Genomic DNA, 4838 nt, shown 5'->3' on the forward strand with positions numbered 1-4838 from the left:
TTGGGCTACCAGCGGGGTCATGGAACAAATTCAACTCATTTCAAGACACCACTATATATCACTCCCTTGCCTGTGACAAAATTGCCCCCGGAAAAAAGTTGTTCTGTCTTCGACTGCAGCTCAATGCCACTTTATAAAGGCTTCATGGTTGTCAAACTGCTCCAGTGCCTAGTAAAATTTACGCTATCGCAATGTCTCGAAACAGAATCTGTTCCTGACAAACCATGCGGTTGAAGGTTTACTACCACCACTGATGGAAAAAACTAACTTCTTATTTTCCCTTCGGCTTGTCCCTTTAGGGGTTGCCACAGGGCGTCATATTTTTCCATGTAAGCCTATCTCCTGCATCCTCCTCTCGAACACCAACTGCCCTCATGTCCTCCCTCACGACATCCATCAACCTTCTCTTTGGTCTTCCTCTAGCTCTTGCCTGGCAGCTCCATCCTCATCATCCTTCTACCAATATACTCACTATTTCTCCTCTGGACGTGTCCAAACCATCGAAGTCTGCTCTCTCTAACTGTCTCCAAAACATCAAACCTTGGCTGTCCCTCTAATGAGCTCATTTCTAATTTTATCCAACCTGGTCACTCCGAGAGCAAACCTCAACATCTTCATTTCTGCCACCTCCAGCTCTGCTTCCTGTTGTCTCTCCAGTGCCACTGTCTCTAATCCGTACATCATGGCTGGCCTCACTGCCGTTTTATAACCTTTGCCCTTCATCCTAGCAGAGACTCTTCTGTCACATAACACACCTGACACCTTCCTCCACCCGTTCCAACCTGCTTGGACCCGTTTCTTCACTTCCTGACCACACTCACAATTGCTCTGGACGGTTGACCCAGAGTATTTAAAGTCCTCCACCCTTGCTATCTCTTCTCCCTGTGGCCTCACTCTTCCCCCACCACCCCTCTCATTCATGCACATATATTCTGTTTTACTTCAGCTAATCTTCATTCCTCTCCTTTGCAGTGCACGCCTCCATCTTTCTAACTGTTCCTCCACCTGCTCCCTGCTTTCATTGCAGATCACAATGTCATCTGCAAACATCATGGTTGTTGGATTTATCTTACCCAACATTATAAAAAATAGACACAAAAGGAATGAAGACGCTGGTTTCTTTTTCTCATGAGGAGGGCGTATGGGAGATTGTTCAGATTACAGCCTCTCAATACGCTCTAAACAATCTCTCCCGTCGCTCCTGCATTTATTTGAAAATAGGGAGGTTTCTAAGTTTACAAGACATAACGTACTAAGCTACAAGACACAACACACTAAGGGTAGGTTTTCAAGGTGAAAACATGGGACCAACACCTGCCACGTCCCGGCCACGTCCTTCTCTCTGATGATTCCTGCTGAGTCATCTTCTTGAAGGCGAGAGATGTTCCTTTCTCAAAATGGTCCATAATACTAATGCAAGCTAAGCAAATAAATTATAACTTCTACAATATATTTAACAATGGTCCATGGGGATTCCAGTCTAACCTCATCTGTCAGCCTATCCATCACCACTGCAAACAAGAAGGGGCTCAGGGCTGATCCCTGATGCAGTCCCACCTCTACCTTAAATTCGTCTGTCACACCTACAGCACACCTCACCACTGTTGTGCTGCCCTCATACATGTCCTGTATTATTATAACATACTTCTCTGCCACTCCAGACTTCCGCATGCAGTACCACAGTTCCTCTCTGGGTACTCTGTCATAGGCTTTCTCTAGATTTACAAAGACACAATGTAGCGCCTTCTGACCTTCTTTTCCATCAACATCCGTCCATCCATCCATTTTCTGAGCCGCTTCTCCTCACTAGGGTCGCGGGCGTGCTGGAGCCTATCCCAGCCATCATCGGGCAGGAGGCGGGGTACACCCTGAACTGGTTGCCAGCCAATCGCAGGGCACATACAAACAAACAACCATTTGCACTCACATTCACACCTACGGGCAATTTATAGAGTTGTCAATTCACCTACCATGGATGTTTTTGGGATGTGGGAGGAAACCGGAGTGCCCGGAGAAAACCCACGCAGGCACGGTGAGAACATGCAAACTCCACACAGGCGGGGCCGGGGATTGAACCCCGGTCCTCAGAACTGTGAGGCAGACGCTCTAACCAGTCTTCCACCGTGCCGCCAGGTTCTAATTAGATTAATTTTCTAAATGAATCCTAATCCTAATGGAGATATACAAAAGGTATCTCTTTATATAAGTACAGTTATACAATATACACAATGCAAGTTATGAAATGTCTAATGTCTTACAGGTATGTCTATGTATGTATGTACAGTCTCGAGGCAAATAATGCATCTGTGGTACTCTTTCTAGGCATGAAACCATACTGTTGCTCGCAAATACTCGCTTCTGTCCTGAGTCTAGCCTCCACTACTCTTTCCCATAACTTCATTGTGTGGCTCATTAACTGTATTCCTCTATAGTTCCCACAGCTCTGCACATCACCCTTATTCTTAAAAATGGGCATCAGCACACTTTTCCTCCATTCCTCAGGCATCTACTCACACGCTAGAATGCTATTGAACAAGCTGGTCAAAAACTCCACAGCCACCTCTCCTAGATGCTTCCATACCTCCATAGGAATGTCATCAGGACCAACTGCCGTTACATTTTTCATCTTCTTTAATACCTTTCTAACGTCCCCCTTACTAATCTTTGCCACTTCCTGGTCCACCACACTTGCCTCTTCTACTCTCCCTACTCTCTCATTTTCCTCATTCATCAACTCCTCGGAAGTATTCTTTCCATCTATCTAGCACACTACTGGCACCAGTCAACATATTTCCATCTCGATCCTTAATCACCCTAACCTGCTGCACATCCTTCCCATCTCTATCACTCTGTCTGGCCAACCTGTATAGATCCTTTTCTCCTTCTTTAGTGTCCAACCTGGCATACATGTCATCATATGCCTCTTGTTTGGCCTTTTCCACCTCTACCTTTGCCCCATGTCACATCTCAATGTATTCCTTTCGCCTCTCCTCAGTCCTCTCAGTGTCCCACTTCTTCTTAGCCAACCTTTTTCCTTGTATGATTTCCTGTACTGTGAGGTTCCAACCGAGTCTCCTTCTCTCATTTCCTGCCAGAAGATACACCAAGTACTCCTGCCTGCCTCTCTGATCACCTTGGCTGCAGTGGTCCAGTCTTCTGGAAGCTCCTCCTGTCCACCGAGAGACTGTCTCACTTCTTCCTGAAAAGCTGCACAACACTCGTCCTGTCTCAGCTTCCACCACATGGTTCTCTGCTCTGCCTTTCTCTTCCTAATCGTCCTCCGCACCACCAGAGTCATCTTACACACCACCATCCTATGCTGTCTAGCCACACTCTCCCCTAACACTACCTTACAGTCGGTAACCTCCTTCAGATTACATCGTCTGCACAAGATGTAATCCACCTGCGTGCTTCTACCTCCGCTCTTGTAGGTCACCCTATGTTCTTGCCTCTTGTGGAAAAAAGTGTTCACTAAAGCCATTTGCATCCTTTTTGCAAAGTCTACCACCATCTGTCCCTCCAAGTTCCTTTCCTGGATGCCGTACTGACCCATCACTTCTTCATAACCCCTATTTCCTTCACCAACATGTCCATTACAATCTGCACCAATCACAACTCTCTCTGTCTGGGATGCTCAGAACTACTTTGTCTAGCTCCTTCCAAAATTTCTCTTGTGGGGCATAGCCACTAATCACATTATACATAACACCCCCAAGTTTCAGCCTCATCACTTGATCTGATACTCTTTTCACCTCCAAGACATTCTTAGCCAACTCTTCTTTTAAAATAACCCAGACTCCATTTCTCTTCCCATCTACACCATGGTAAAATAATTTAAACCCTGCCCCTAAACTTCTAGCCTTTCTGCCTTTCCACCTGGTCTCCTGGAGACACAATATATCAACCTTTCTGCTAATCATCATGTCAACCAACTCCCAAGATTTTCCTGTTTTACCTAAGGAGTATTCAATATCTATACTTTTACCAGTTTTTTTATTTTTATTTTTTTTACACAATGATATGTACTTTTATTTTTGTACTTATAGGTAAGTACGGTTAATTACTGTGAGCATGTATTTTTAATCATCTCAGAGTCACAAACACAAAAAAGTACAGGAGTTGAATCAGTACTTCTACTTTTTTTCGTACAGTAGCTGGACTTTTGACCTTTACTTACTGTGAACGTTTTTTTCATAAAATCAAAAGGCACAATAAAATAAAGTACAAGTATCAACTTTTTTTTTTTTAACTTTTACCCAAGTACAGGAGCGTAATCAATACTTCCACTTTTACCAGTCTTTTTTTTTTTTTTTTTTTTTACATATTTTTCCTTTTAAGTGCTGTTAATTAGTATGAGTGTGTATTTTTTAATAAACTCAGTCAACAACACAATAAAGTACAGGAATTGAATCAGTACTACTTTAACGTTTTTGTTTTTTTTAATATCTGTACTCTACTTTTTCTGATTGATGGTACTAATCACAGTGAGCATGAATTTTAAATTGACTCAAAGCAACAATAAAAGATGTTTTTTTAAATTACTTATTGTGAGCATGTATTTTTAATAAACTCAGTCACAATAAGATACAAAAATGGAAAGGAGTAGAATCACTGGCCTTTTTATTTGTACTTTATTTTTTTTAATACACAGGTATCTGTCTACTTGCGTACTGAATGTCAGTACAGTCGTTAGTGTGTTCCGACATACGAACAAATTCGTGTTACGTCTTGTTAGCGTGTTCCGACGTACGCACAAATTCGTGTTACGTCTTTGTCGTACGAATGTACTTTAACTCCGTCGTAACCTGAGGACCCCTGTGCCATGAATCCTAAACGTT

Source organism: Phyllopteryx taeniolatus, chromosome 14 (genome assembly GCF_024500385.1).
Source record: "Phyllopteryx taeniolatus isolate TA_2022b chromosome 14, UOR_Ptae_1.2, whole genome shotgun sequence".
Classification (NCBI taxonomy): domain Eukaryota; kingdom Metazoa; phylum Chordata; class Actinopteri; order Syngnathiformes; family Syngnathidae; genus Phyllopteryx; species Phyllopteryx taeniolatus.